Source organism: Microcebus murinus, chromosome 7 (assembly GCF_040939455.1).
Source record: "Microcebus murinus isolate Inina chromosome 7, M.murinus_Inina_mat1.0, whole genome shotgun sequence".
Lineage (NCBI taxonomy): Eukaryota > Metazoa > Chordata > Mammalia > Primates > Cheirogaleidae > Microcebus > Microcebus murinus.
Genome location: NC_134110.1, coordinates 39,069,896 through 39,083,495, shown reverse-complemented (window position 1 = coordinate 39,083,495; position 13,600 = coordinate 39,069,896). Strand labels below are relative to the sequence as shown.

At 50.6% G+C, this 13,600-nt stretch overlaps 1 long non-coding RNA gene across 1 annotated transcript in view; it reads left to right on the top strand.

The window, feature by feature from the left end:
* LOC105882751 (uncharacterized) overlaps positions 1-13,600 on the top strand; it is a 237,734-nt gene that overhangs the window by 70,825 nt on the left and 153,309 nt on the right. The window contains exon 2 of the long non-coding RNA XR_012920150.1: positions 3,119-3,456. This is a non-coding gene — a long non-coding RNA (uncharacterized LOC105882751). The remainder of the gene's footprint in view (positions 1-3,118; positions 3,457-13,600) is intronic.

Sequence of the window (13,600 nt, the reverse complement as noted above, 5' to 3'; positions counted from 1 at the left end):
TTCTCTTTTCCAGATGTCTCCTTTCACTTTTAGCTGTTGTGTTGCCTTGATCTCTGTCATGATTCTTCAGTTCAGCAAGACCATGTGAGTTTTAGTGACCTGCATGGTGCAGACCTGGGCCTGCCTTTTGGCTAAAAATGACCCAAAGTAGGAACTTATTGAAGTGCAAGTTTTCTTTTTCCAAGTATTGATCTCACTCCAGGATGTCCTGCTTTTGGTCACTCTGGTGACTTGAGTTTTCTTTTTTTTCCTTGAATATTTTATCCAGAGTTTATAGTTGCTATCTAGCAAAAACCTACATCAGTAGGAACTACATGGCCATTGTTGGAAACAGAACTTCCTAGAAATACTGTTCTGGAATGGAAAAAACAAGCTTTGGAATCAGACCCAACCTGGATACAGAACCTGACTCTTCCTCTTAATGTCTGGGCCTTGGGGCCAAGTGCGGTGGCTCACGCCTATAATCCTAGCACTTTCGGAGGCCAAGGCTAGAGAATCACTTGAGGTCAGGAATTCGAGACCAGCCTGAGTGAGACTCTGTCTCTACAAAAAATAGAAAAATTAGCCGGGCATGGTGGCACATGCCTGTAGTCCCAGCTATTTGGGAAGCCGAGTCAGGAAGATCACTTGAACCCAGGAGTTTGAGATTGCTGTGAGCTATGATGACACCACTGCACTCTAGCTAGGGTGACAACAAAGTGAGACTCTGTCTCAAAAAATAAGTAAATAAGTAAATAAAGTCTGAGCCTTGGGAGTCTCATCTGTAGAGTGAGAAAACAGAATGTACCTTCTATGAGCTGTTGCAGTTGAGATAAATACATTAATGTATGTTAAGCACCTAGCACAGTGCTAATCACCTAAAATGTCCTCACTAATTGTTGATCACTGCTGACTGTGCGGACAGCAGCAATGTTGGCATAAACCCTGTATAGCAAGCATCATTTTACTTTTTACAAATAAGGACACTGCGGTTACCAGATGTTACAAGGGGCAATAGGAGGGGTATGTTTTTAAGAAGAAAATATACGTTACTATTACCTTTGTACTTTATTGGTTGCTGTGTGTGTGTGGGGGGGTGTATGCCTGTGTCAGGGCGGGGCGTAGGTAACTAGCTTAATATCCATATTGAGAGTGGGTGGCTCCTCATCACTGAAGAAGCTTAAAATAGGGAAGGGATGCCCTTCTGGTAGTCCTGCCTCCTAGGCAGAATAATGACCCCCAAAGATGTCCACGTTCTAGTCACTAGAATGTGTGAATATGTGACCTTACATTTCAGAACGGGCTTTACAGATGGGATTCAGCTATGGACCTTGATGGAAAGATTATCTTGGATGGGTTTAATGTACTCATCAGCAAATTGGTATTAACTGATCAACACCTAACTGGACATATAGGAATAACATTTATCTGGTGTTGGGCAGGTGGGGGGAGGGGATGGGTATATACATACATAATGAATGCGATGCGCACCAACTGGGGGATGGGCACGCTTGAAGCTCTGACTCGAGGGGGGGAGGGGGCAAGGGCAACATACCTAACCTTAACATTTGTACCACCATAATATGCTGAAAAAAAAAAGATTATCTTGGATCATTTGGATGAGCCCAGTGTAATCATATGGATCTTTAAAAGTGGAAGAGGGAGTCAGAGAGTTAGAGAAAGAGATGTGACGACAGAAACGGAGGCAGAAAGATGCTCTGTTGCTGGATTTGAAGATGGAGAAAGGAGCTACAAGCCACGGCATATGAGCTGCCTCTAGAAGCCAGACAAAGCATGGGACTGTGTTCTCTCTCAAGGCCTTGAGAAAGGAATGCAGCCTTAACAACATCTTAATTTTAGCTGAGTGAGACCGTGTGAGATTTCTGACCTCCAGAACTATAAGGCAACAAAAGTGCGCTGTTCTAAATGACTGAGTTTGTGAAAATGGGTTTTGGCAGCAATCGTTACTATTGATGGAAGTTGGTATAGTGGTCAAGCTTGTGGACTTTGGGCCAGACTTCCTGGTTTGAAACCCCTGTGCTGTCATTTTTTAGCTGTGTGACTTTGGGGAAGTTGCTTCCCTTCTCTCGACCTCAGATATCTCATCTCTAAAATTGGATGACAGTGGTCTGTAACTCATAGTTTTCTCGTAAAGATTAAATGAAGATTGCATACGTGTGAAATGCCTGGAAGCAGGTTTTAGCTACGGCCATTTAGGCTTCCGTTGCTGGGTATCTCAGAGAGGTGGATCAGAGTGCAGACCCAGGAGACAGACTGTCCAGCCTTCGATTCAGGCTCTGCTCTTAGCAGTTTGAAGCAAAGTAATTGTCTGTACCTCCATTTCCTCATCTGGAAAATAGAAGCAGGAGTCCCACGGTGGTTGATGGATCAGATCAGACTGTGAGGCCAGAGCTTTTTAGCAGGCGAATAACAGACGTGCCATGAAGGGCGGTTATTGTGGTCATTGAGTGGGCTGGGGTATGTCGGGCCTTAAGCCCTAGACATCGTGGATCAATTTGTTCTTCAGTTACCTTTGGAATAACATACGTACACTGGTTTGGGGAGACAGTGGCACCGTCCTATAGCTGTAACAGCACTTGGTACCTAGCAGGTGCTCAGCAACTGCTGAATGAGTGAATAAGGAAGGAACAGGCCTCAGGCCCTGGCCTAAGAAGCTCACAGTGAGCGCAGGGCAAAGCCTGGAGCCACGCCAGGGTTTTGTGGTTGTCTTTAAAAAGAAACAAAACAAAGAACTGTTTCCTACCAGCTGACCCTAAACCTCTCAGCCCTGCGGGGGAGCCCAGGCTGAGTGCCAGGCCAGGCCTTGCTGTCAGTTCCAGGGCCAGTGACGTCTCTTCTTTATAGTGGACGTACCCCACCCTCCCCTCCCTCCCCTCCCAGGGCAGCTGTGGGAGCCCCGTGCTGTGGAAGGTCCCTGGTGCCCCTGGGGGGGTGGCATTCTCCTGGAGGTCTCCCTGGACTCCCACCTCATCTATATTCGGGTACTAGAGTTATGGAGAATTATTTTTAGTGAGTTCCTCTCTGACTGTGTTAGGGTCGAATATAAGGAGGGAAGAATGACTGACTACTCCTCTGGGCTTGTGATTGTGATAAGACTTTTTCTTCTTCCCTGTCGCAGGCTCGATCTCTTGACCAGAGGAGAGTAAAATGATGCCTCTTGCGATGGCCATGCCTGTCAGTTACATGGAGCTTCATTCAAGGATTTTCCGAGCCTGCTGGATTTACAGTGATATTTGGCCGTCTGGGGGATTAACGCTGGTGGAAGCATGCACTGGAATTACACATGCCCGGCACACTTCAGGATGCTGACAGTGGTTTTGCGGAAGGCCCTGGCTGAGTGCCTCGTGGATTCTTACAGCCTGATGCTCGTGGGGGACAGAGGTCCGCAGCCACCTGCTGAGGGCTGAAGGTCTCTGGCTGGGTCTCTGCCAGCTCCCTTTGGGGCATCCTACGAATGTGAGTCCTCTGTCTCCTGCTTGTCAGGCGTGTCATGCATGTTCTCTCCAGTGCTCACCTGGGCTTTCGGGGAGGCTGTCCTGGCTGGTGGTGGAGGGTTTGCTGGGGTGTGGCTGGTTGTCAAAGGAGCTGGTATGCAGTGAGCTCCCTCTGCATGTCTGGCTTGGTGCTGGTGCCTCTGGGAGACAGATGGAAATGGAAAGGTCCTTCCTGGGAGCTGCCCCTGTTCCTTGTGCTGACGTGTGTCATCGCACCTCTCACGGATTTTCCTGGTTCATGTATCTGTCCCCATCTACCTGACTGTCAGTGCCTTGAGGGCCCAGGCCTTTGCAGCATGGCTCCGTGTCTCTAAGACCTTGCGTGGTGCCTGGCATGCAGTCTGTTATGCTGCAGAAAGGATGGATTAAGACAGGAGGGTTAATGAATTAAGACACTGGGGAAGTGTTAATTCAATAGGGAAGATATGCATGGGGGGTGCGGGGATAATTTCTTGGCTCTGTGCTTAGAGCTGGGAGCCACATAAGACCATATGTATGGTTGAGGCTGTGAGGCTTGCATGTCAGCAGGTGCCCATGGAGCCAGACAGGCCTGGGTTTGAATCCTTAACCTGTACACCCCACGTGACCCCATGCAGGTGACTGCTGGGTTCCTTTCCCTTCCGTATACAAGCAAGGTGAGGTAAATACTATCATACTTAGTAGGGTTGGTGTTGAAGATCAACAAGCAGACACTGAGGTGCTGAACACAGAGCAGACACTCAGCACACGGCAGGGGTGATGTTGGCTGGGGACGGCCTCTGTGGCCAGTGGGCATTTCTTGGCGCTTGGCAATCTATCTGTGCAGGGCCTGGTAAGCAGTGCTGGACTTTAGCCTGGGAGCTGCTGGTTGGCATGGACAGTTGATTAGAGGTCATAGTCCCTGGAGCCCGTGGGAAGGCCGAGGGATGAGCTGCGGCAGGTGAGGGGAGGGAGCCTTGTGCCACCTGGAGGAGGAAGGGAGCAGCAGGTTGGCCACTGAGGCCTGTTCTGGTTCTGCAGCTGATGAAGAAAGATTTGGCCTCTTAGGTCCAGACTTGGTGGCTTAGGAGGCTGCTAACTCCAAGGGACATTTGCCTTAGCGCTGAGGTGCCCAAAGGAGTGTTGCAGCTCAAACAGCAAGTGGCCCAGGGCTCAGTTTGCTGGGGCCACTTGGCATTTGGCTGCCAAGACCGTGCCTGGGGCAGGGCCTTGGGTCTGATTTCTATTGGGTTGCTAGTTCTGCTCATGCCCGACGGGACTTCCTGACCTGATGTGGAGAACGTCCCTCTGGGTGTTAACATGCTGTTCTCATCCGCAGCTCCTAGAAGTATTATAATTTTATATTCATCTGTGCACATTATTTGATTTCATGTCTTTCTCCTGCATAGAAAGTCATCTCTTTGAGGTCAGGAAACACACAGGTCTTGCTCACAGGCTGGACACATAGTAGGCACTTTATTTGTTGCATCATAGTTGCCCTGATCAAATGGTGACTTTAGTGGTTTGCTTTTTTTTCAGCTTCTCTGACAAGGACAGACAAAAGGGAAGCATGCTCTTTTTGAGCATCTGTATAACTTAGCCCAGCAATCCTACTAGGTGGGCAATGGTTGAGCCTCTGAGGAGTCACATAACTTGCCCAAGATCGTTTATTCAGGAGAAGGTAGAACAGGAAGCTGAGGACCACTTGGCCTTGTCCACTGAGCCAGGCACTTCAGCTGAGGGAGGCTCCTTGTCTGCGGAAGGGTTGTGCGAGGGGTGCTGCTGCAGGCGCCGCGCTGTGCTCGCCATTCTGCGCCCACCCAGGGGCAGGCAGGGAGGGCTGCTCAGGACCTGGAGAGGTTCTCAGGGCCGGGAGATCTGGCTGGACTCACTGGGTGAGCAGAGCTGCCCTGGGACTGGAGGGGCCCAGTGACGGGTACAGAGGCGCCACGCTGCCCCTCACTTGGGCCTTCCCAGGTGTCTCCCACCTCTTCTTGCCAACCACCTCCCCCGCCCCCGCAGGGTGGCAGCTGCACCTCACTTATCACACGCCCCACAGCTCTGTGTTTTCTCCTTTTTATCAGCTGCTCCCTAGAACAACCCCACTGTGGTGGTCCGGGTTATCTCCTGCCCTTGGCGGCAGGGCCAGGGTGGGCTCTGCACCACGTGACACAGAGCGGTTATGGCGAGAAATAAGACTCCTGCCTGCCTGCCTGTGTCGGTGGGGAGGTTGCAGCCTGTGGACAGTGATGTAGTACTTATCACCGATTATTATGACATGCTCTGTGCTGACACCTGGCAAACTCTTTCATTCAAACCTCAAAACGGAGCTATGGGGTGGGCACTATTATTGTTATCTGTTTTGTTGTTCAGGTAACTGGAGCACAGAGAGGGAAAGCAAGTATCCGCAGGGAACACAGGCAGGATTTGAACATAGTGTGGTCTGACTCCAGAACCCCTGGTCAGCATTGCCTGGAGCTGAGAGAAGCAACTGCTTCCTTGTTGGCCCCCACCCAGTGCCTGTGTGACCTTGGGCAAACCACTCCTCTTCTCTGGGCCTTAGTACATTCGTTCATTGGGAGACTCTCTAATTTCTCCTTTAAGTTGGGACGCTCAGGAGTGAAAGGGGCACTGTGACACTTACTCTGGGATACAGGTGTAAATCACCATATGTCTGCCCAAACCAGAACCAGAGGTCTCCAGCTTTATCAGTCAGATGGTCAGTGGTGCAGGTGCTGGTGCTGTGGGTGCTGTTGGTGCTGGTGCTGCAGGCGCTGGTGGTGCTGGTGCTGCAGGTGCTGGTGGTGCTGGTGCTGCAGGTGCTGGGGGTGCTGGGCTATGGGTGCTGGTGCTGGTGCTGCAGGTGCTGGTGCTGCAGGCACTGGTGGTGCTGGTGCTGGTACTGTTGGTGCTGGTGCTGCTGGTGCTGCAGGTGCTGGTGCTGCAGGCGCTGGTACTGTTGGTGCTGGTGCTGCAGGTGCTGGGGGTGCTGGGCTGTGGGTGCTGGTGCTGCTGGTGCTGCAGGTGCTGCAGGTGCTGGTGCTATTGGTGTTGATGCTATAGGCGCTTGGGGTGCTGGTGCTGTGCTGTTGGTGCTGGTGCTGCAGGCACTGGTGGTGCTGGGGCTGTTGGTACTTGTGCTGTAGGCGCTGGTTTGCTAGTGCTGCAGGTGCTGGTGCTGCAGGTGCTGGTGGTGCTGGTGCTGTTGGTGCTGGTGCTGCAGGAGCTGGTGCTCAGGTGCTGGTGCTGCAGGTGCTGGTGCTGCTGGTGCTGTTGGTGCTGCTGCTGCAGGCACTGGTGGTGCTGGTGCTGCAGGTGCTGGTGCTGTGGTCACTGGTGGTGCTGGTGCTGGTACTGCGGGTGCTGGTGCTGGTGCTGTGGGTGTGGTGCTTCAGGTGCTGGTGCTCTTGGTGCTGGTGCTCTAGGCACTGGTGGCGCTGGTGCTGTTGGTGCTGTTGGTGCTGGTGCTGCAGGTGCTGGTGCTGCTGGTGTGGGTGCTGCAGGTGTGGGTGCTGCTGGTGCTGATGGTGCTGGGCTATGGGTGCTGGTGCTGGTGCTGCTGGTGCTGGTGCTGCAGGTGCTGGTGCTGCTGGTGTGGGCGCTGGTGCTGCAGGTGCTGGTGCTGCTGGTGTGGGCGCTGGTGCTGCAGGTGCTGGTGCTGCTGGTGTGGGCGCTGGTGCTGCAGGTGCTGGTGCTGCTGGTGTGGGCGCTGGTGCTGCAGGTGCTGGTGCTGCTGGTGTGGGCGCTGGTGCTGCAGGTGCTGGTGCTGCTGGTGTGGGCGCTGGTGCTGCAGGTGCTGGTGCTGCTGGTGTGGGCGCTGGTGCTGCAGGTGCTGGTGCTGCTGGTGTGGGCGCTGGTGCTGCAGGTGCTGGTGCTGCTGGTGTGGGCGCTGGTGCTGCAGGTGCTGGTGCTGCTGGTGTGGGTGCTGGTGCTGCAGGTGCTGGTGCTGCTTCCTGGGTCCAAGGCAGCCCCTTTCATTTTCGTGAACAGTTTGCATTTCTGGTTACAGTACAGGAGCCTGCTGGCCTGATCTCCCCTCACATGTCTGTCTTCAATAGTTCAGAAGAACCCATTTCTCTCCAAGCCCTGTTATCCCTTCCTGTTGGTAGAGCAGGCCTGACCTGTGTTTGTTTTCACTTGGTGATTGACAGCATATGCTTCAGTCCTAAGGCTGACCTTCTACCCCCACAGACACCCCAGCCAGGTTCCTGGAGATGGCCTAGTACCCTGGGCCCGTTTCCCACACAGTGCCCAGACCCCCTGGGGGTCTGCACAGGCTGCGGTGAGAGGGCTGTTGTGACTTGCTGATTCTCCAGGGTTTCTCAGTGAGCAGCCCTAGGGTTGCTTAAGAGCTGGTGTTTATGAATGCCTGGAAAATATGCCTGGATAACCTTGCAGTCTGGCGAGGGAAGTGTGGCCCCCTTTTGTGTATGAGCAAACTGAGGTTCAGAGAGATCCAAATGCTGCTGCAGTAATGTCTGGAGAGAACAGAGAAGCTGGTGTCTGTGCTTGAAGCTGTTAGCCTCAACACCCCTCCTCCTGCAGAGCTCGTGTTTCTCAAAGTGTGCTGATGAGTGGTGCTAGATGATTTTAGGTTATAGACATGCATGCTTTTTAAAAATTGTTTTATGTTTAACTTTCATTAGAAAAAGACCATAATTGGCACATGAGACCTATGATTTTGCAAATATTACTGGTTAGGATGTAGATATTTAAGTTAAGAAAAGGTGAACTTTGCAAAAATACTACGTTAAGGACAAGTGGACCTAGCTCTCCTGAAGAGGACTAAAGTTGGCGTGCAGGTCCCCATTTTGATTTGTGGTGCTTTGGCTGTGTGACTCTGGCCATGGCATTAGAGGCAGTGGCCCTGAGCCAGTCACGTGAGCAGCTCTGTGTCCGACATCGTGTCAGCAGTGGCTTCAGCTCATGGTGAGCCTCCTTAAATCCCGAAGATTCATGATGAGGTGACTGCAGTTTGTTCTGAAGACAATAAGAATCCCAGGACAGCAGCACTTTATAATCCCATAATTCTGCTCAAATCGACTGTGGCTGCTGATCTCGGCCCTGCCGACTCCATTACATTCGTTGAGCACCCAACATTTTCCAGTTAACCCCTGTATTACTCCCTGAGATCGAATTATGAAATAGTAAGTATTTACATTATGCAATCAACTGATGACTTATTCGTTCATTTTTCTCATTCATTTCTCCTTAATAAATGGAGGATAATATTACCTATCCCATGAACTTATTATTGTGAAAATTAAATAAGAGACCATATTGAAGGGCTCAATTTGGTGCTTGCTATATAATACATACTCAAAGAATATTAGCTACTTTTAGATAAAATGTTAAAATGGAATTAGAAAATCAAAACATAGGCATAGAGATATAAGAAATATTAAAGATGAGTGAGTTGGTAGCATTTAACATTAAATTTAGTGCTGAGCTTTCTAGTTAGCACAACATACTGAGTAGGTTATATTTGTGTCTAAATGAAGGATTGGCAAACTTTTTATATCAAGGGCTAGATAGTAAATATTTTCAGCTTTCTGGACCATACAGCTCTGTACTGCTAGTTAGTTCTGCCTTTGTCTCTGGAAAGCAGCCAGAGGCAATATGTAAATGAGTGAGTGGGGCTGTGTGCCAATAAAACTTTATTTATAACAACTGGCAATGGACCTATGAGCTGTAGTTTGTCCTTGGTCTAAATGAAGGAAACCTCTTTGTCTTTGAAAGGCAGAAACTTCCCCTGGGTCACTAACACTGAAAAAAAATTGTTATAAGATGTAATATTTTAATGAAGAAGTCCTTCACACAGCTAGTTCTCTTACTGTTTGTTCATTTAGCAGACATTTATTGAGAGTTTACTATGTCCTAGGCTCTGATATTAACCCATAATAAAACCTAAAGACATATACACTTTGGCAGGGAGTGCTGCATTAGCAAGGGGTATTCTTGGTAATAATTTAGGGAGGTGACTTTAGTGTGTTTTCAGTGTTGGAAACATTGTCCAGTCCCTGAATTACACACAGGCCTCAATGCTAATCTGAGTGGGTTTTTGGTTTGGCAGGCCTGGCCTACAGGGACAGTCACTCAGTATCCTACCTCATAGAGTGGCTGTGTCATATGAAATCCTTGCTCTCTTTGCCTAATAGCTACAATTATTGAAAGAGTGTGGTCTTTGGAGCACAACTAAATCAGGTTTATAGCTGTGTGACCTTGTCCAAGTTTCTTAACCTCTCTGAGCCTCACTGTCTCTCTCTGTAGTCCACAACACCTCTGGATCTCTAGTTCTTACCGTAGTGCTGGCCAGCTAGTATTTGCTTTCTAAATGTTAGTACCCCCCCATGGGGCCAAGCGGCTGCTCCTTGCTCTCCCAGCTGGAGCCTGTGGGTGTGGGGATTGTAGCCCCCTCCTCCTGGTTGAGTATTCAGTGTAAGAAGCCTTGAGAAAACACCGGCCTGTGGAATTCCAAAGTTAATGAAGGGAGCAGATTCCAGGAGGGTCTGTTTGACCTCCCACCCCCCTTCTCCAGCCCCCTGTTATCCCTGAGCGAGTTTGGAGGCAAGTGAAGGTTTATAGCCACTGCACAAAAGAACTCTCACGCTGTGGTGCAGGACCGTGGCTTTGGCCACTGGCGGTCTGGGCCGGGTGGCTGGGTTGGAGCCTCTCCCCTACGGTGCTGGCTAACCTGAGAGAGACATCTCGGGTCTGGCCAGGCAGGACCTCTGGGAGAAGAGAGCATGTTTGATAAACTTGGGAAATGGTTCTCAGCTGTCCAAAGGAGGGGCTGAGTAAGGGCCATGTAAGAAGATTGAAAGAAGACCCAGTTGCCCTTAAAAAAAAATAAAAGGAAAAAAATTCATTATTTTGACCTTAGGACTTGAGTGGTATGTTCTTCGGTTAGGACTTGTGGGGTAGGATCAAGAGAACAGGCTTTTGTTGACTGATACAGGCTCAAGATACATACATTCTCTGGCTTTGGCTCAGGGAAGCTCTGGGGTGAAGGCTTTGGAGACCAAGCTAGGTGGGGGTTAATGGCCTCACTGGATTGGGTTTATCTCCGCAGTCAGCCTTGGTGGCTCTCTGACCTCTCGCCTTGCCAGGAAGTGGATTATTTCCCATGGTGGGGGGTGAGGGGTGAGGGGCTGGGGCGGGGGTTGCTTCTCCCTTTCTTTGCCTAGAAGCCTTTTAAAATGTTTGCCACTTGCTGTTGGTGGTTCTCCTGGGCAGTTGCTGGGGATGGGGGTCTTTCCCTCCGATCTATCTGTCACCATTTATCACTCCACAAGGGGTGTGGGTTCTGGGGAGAGAGGGTCAACCCCACCTGATTACCAGGAAGTGAACTGACCCCCCAACCCCCCTAACCCCCCCCCCCTCCCGTCAGCCCCCTGTTGGTTTATCTGGCTCTGGCCAAAGAGAAGCTGCTGCTTGGTGAGGTCTCTGAGTCACACTCAGAAGTTTGGGACTGGGTTTAGTGGGAGGTAATGACATAAATTTCAATAAACATTAGCCAGTCCCCAAGTTCCCAGCATTCTGCTCACCCTGGGGTTTCAGAAACTTCTTGTTTGCATGTTCAAGGGATATAAGGATACTCATAATGAAAAGAATTTTTCTGATGGACAAATGCTCTGGGGAGGTGGTTGGGGCTTTTTAGAAAATCCAGGACCATTAAGTCCAAGGGTTTCCTGGCTGTGTGACCTTGGGGAAGTCACTTGGCCTCTCTGGGCCTTTGTTTCCTCCCTTGGGAAGTGAAGATTATTTTGAAAATTAGAAGATCTGGGATATAAAAGCTGGCCAGTTTTCAGTCCTCCCTCTCTGAACATGACACATAGTAAACTGTAACTCATCTTTGCGAGTCAGATTGGTTTTGTGATTGTCCTATTTTCCAGTTGTTGAGTCAGCTCTAGCAATTGTTGGGACTTCTGTGAAGCTGCGGCTCCTCATCTCCCCGTGGGGTAGCATTCCTTGTCTTGTGCCCCTCACGTGCTTGTTGAGAGAACAGATGAGTCACCTCTGGGAAAGTGGCTGAGAGCTGGATGACACTGCTTTATTGGATTGCATTTCATCCATGGCGACATCCAGAATGTCAGGGAGCACAGGCCGGGTGATAACAGAGCCTGATGCCTCATGGAGGGAGCCCAGGGCCAGTGGTGGCGACGGGGCAGAGCACATTCCATGCAGGCCTGGACTGCCGAGACACAAGGCGGCCAGGACTGGGCAGCCCTCCTCCCTTCAGTGACGGGGGCCTGGGACGCTGGGAGTGCTCTGAGCTCTCCGGCTTCCTCTGCTTCCACTGCCTTTCCCAGCGTCTCCCTGGATTCTGGAATCCGATGTGGAGTTTTGGGGCAGTTTCTCTGCAGCACGTGAATTGTCTAGATTTAAAACACAAAATAAGAAGCCACAAAGGGTCATTTAACAAACACTGTATTCCCCTGGCCCTGGAATTAACACATGCTCATGACGTGGTGTATTTGCTTTGGATCGTTATCTTAGACAAAATTAAAAAAAGATAGAGGCCAAGTGGGACGCCCGTGAGTCTTTTCTCCCATTCCCCACCCTTCTCTTCATAGACTTTGGGATGTAACAGGCATGTTCTTTCACTTTATGACAAATCTATCTGGAAGCCGTCTGTAACCCTGTGCTGTGGTATTAACATTCTGAGGGGGGCGGTATAATGTATACAGTGTCTGCACTTTTTTCTCTCAGCGTCATGCTTGGTCAATGATGCCACTGTGTTTGTTCATTCATTTCCTGAGTGGTGGATTTTGGGGCCGTTTCCAGGATTTTCCTGCTGTGAACAGTGCTGCCGTGGGCACCCTGGCACACAGCTCCAGGTGCACGTCTGGGCGTGTCTCAGGGGTGCGGCACACAGAGCCCGCACATTTGCAGCCTTCCCAGAGGTTGCTCTCTCGTCGGAATGGTCTGTTTCCTCAGTTTCTTCCCTGTGATCCTGGGAACTTCTTGGGGGCGGGGGTGGATGGTGCCGACTGTTGTATCCCTGCACCAGTCGGCATGCCTGGCACACAGGGTACCAGCTCATGACACACCCGATGGGGCGAAATCTGGAAGAAGGTAAGACAAGCACTCGGGGATGGTCCAGAGTCCGGGTGCAGGATCAGCACCCCAGGGATGCTATGCAGAAGCAGTGGTTGGTCAGCAGAAAGATAAAAAGAAACAGGGGCTGGAGCGGGGGCAGTGAAGACGCTGGTGCTGAAAGGATACCTGTGAAAGGGCCGGGCTGGACATCGTGAGGCTGGACGGGAAGGTCCCAGGCACCAGTGCTTTTGGCCCTTTGGGGAGCTGGATGTGCAGGGGTGGAGAGCTGAGGGAGCCACTGGGCTTGCTGCGAAGGGGGTGCTGGAGGGGCCAGCTACGGTCTGGGAAGAGGGGTAGGGGACCGAGGGTCACCATGAGCACTTCAGGAGCCTGTCGCAGCCAGGAACCGGGGCTTCCAGCAAAGCCAACAGCTCAGGAGCCTTTTAGGAAAGAAGGAGGATTGAGACACCCACTGTGGCCCAAGAGGACACTGCAGGGCAGCAGGAGGGCTGTTTCTAGACGGTCAGGAGAGGAAACTGCTGGGAGGAAGTTCAAGGCTGTGGAAAAGCTGAGAGAAACGAGAATAGGGGAAGATTAAACACAGAAAGTTTGAGAGGTTGCTTTTTCTTAAAAATAAATATGATTAGAAATGAAAAATTGGGGTTTGGTAATGGAGAAAGTTATGTGTATATTATGAAATAGCCTCTTTACTTCTTAAACATTTCCCCAGATGATGAAATTAATACAAGGTCTTTGGAGATGATTTAGAATGTACAGAAATGTGTTCGTGGCTGAAAAAGTGTCCCATACCCCTCCACCAAGGAGCTGCAACCTGTTAACCTTTGGCTTAGAAATAATGAGCGCTATGGCTAGGATAGCCAGCTGGTCCTGGTTTGTTTGTGACTTTCCTGGTTTCAGCAAGCAAAGGCCCACATTCTGGGACCTCCTCAGTCCTACACAAACCGGGGTGGTTGTTCACCCTACCCATGAATTAAATGCTGCCACCGAGGTTAAGCATTTTGACAGCTCATAAGGCGTTTTCAGAGCAGTTGCTGTGGTTCCGGCTTTTAGCTCCAGTGGTGGGAGCTGGTCCAGCATGGAAGCCC